Below are 1746 nucleotides of genomic sequence, written 5' to 3' on the forward strand. Positions count from 1 at the left end.
AGGAAATAAACGTGATTAGTGGAAAGAGCGTGGAATTGAACGTTTTGCAAGATATAGCAGGCAAGTATAATGGGTAATTCTAGCGAAGATAATGATCATAATCGTTGAGTCTCGATTACAACGGAACGAGAGAATAGTATAATCGCGAAAAGTCCACTCTTTACATGTCCATAAAATTTTCTACGTTACACAACACCTGTTCTCCGTGAACATGTTTACGAGCATAACACGTTTTCATCCGTGACTTTCAAAATTATATTTCTAACCATAGTTGGATCAGACGTTGGAGCGAACGGAAGGCAATTCCTTTGTTCCGGCAAGCTGAAGTTTTTGCGAAAAAAAGAAAAAAAAAAAGAAGAAAAGTACCAACACGTTGTTGGAGAGCACGGTTTTATTAATGACCACACCTAAGTATACCAGCTGCTACGTGAACCACAAAGGAATCATTAGTTCCTGGTTAGATTCGTATAAGAACAATAATAGAGATAGCCGCTATAAATAACCATAACGTGTCTATCCATCAAGAGCGGCTTCGTCTGAGAACAGAATTCTACGCCACTTTCCAGTTCGAACACTTTAGGTTAGTGGAGGGGGAGGGGATAGTCCTCTGAACTAGTTTTCAACGAGATCCTCCTTTAAACCTGCGCCATGCTCCACTGTTATTTGTCGAGAATAGATCGATCCCGATAAATTGATTTAACGATTGATCTAAGATTTGCCCCTCGGGCAAATCGAATTTCGCGTGAAAAATTGCGTTCTACCGCTCCTCCAAGGCTTCGTTTCGAGTTTACATAATCCATTTTGCTTCGCAGAAGAATCTAATAAAACCACACTCATATCCGGGACGTCGTGCTATCTACATTATTACCTGTAACGCGAGAGTGTATAATTTCATTCCCTCCTCGAGAATTGTTACATATTTCCAGTCCAGTCCTAAAGCTTGACCATCCGTCGAGAACAAAAAAAAAAGCGAGACCAGTTCTAAATTCATTCGAGATATCCCCATGATTCCGACGAGATTTGTAAAGAGAAAAACGGGGCCGATGGTTTGTCCACCCCGAAGTTTGACACTGTCATCCGTCTCCGGGCTGATTACCGTTCAAATGTATTCCAACAAGAACGGATCGTTGGAGGGCGAGGCGTGGTTAATTTCGTTCGTTAGGACACGTACTACTCGCATGCGGACACTCGAGGGGGCTCGGTGGTCGAAAAGAGAAAATGCCTAGGGCGAGACCAATCGCGACGTCTCGTACGTCAGGGATTGATTGGGTTTTTCGTTCGGCTTGAAAAAGGAAGAATGGGACGCGGGGATCTTGCAGCGACGATCATTATTCCTCGAACGCGATTTGTAAACGGGTTCTATTTATGGCACTGCAAACTCTATAATCAGCCGCCGCAGGGGCGACGACTTATTTAGAATAATTAATGCTGGTACGACCTCGCGAACCGGTTGCCGGCCAATCGCGATAACGGCCTCCCCTCCATATGGCCCATAGAGGGGAAGCGAGGGGCGTGGCCATTCGGCGGACCCGCCCACGCCGCTCGATCCACATGCAACCTCGCGTGCAAACTCCCCGCTTTTCCCCCTTCTCTTTTTCCGTGTATCGCCACTTTTTCGAGAGGCTCGCGATATTTTCTAGAGCAGAAGCGAAACCTGCGCGTAACCATGCGCGTCCGGACGAGCATCGCGCAACTTTATCCTTTATCCGTGGAAGTCTACACCAGTTCTTTTTTTTTTTTTTGTCT

Source organism: Apis dorsata, unplaced genomic scaffold (genome assembly GCF_000469605.1).
Source record: "Apis dorsata unplaced genomic scaffold, Apis dorsata 1.3 scaffold_327, whole genome shotgun sequence".
Taxonomy (NCBI): domain Eukaryota; kingdom Metazoa; phylum Arthropoda; class Insecta; order Hymenoptera; family Apidae; genus Apis; species Apis dorsata.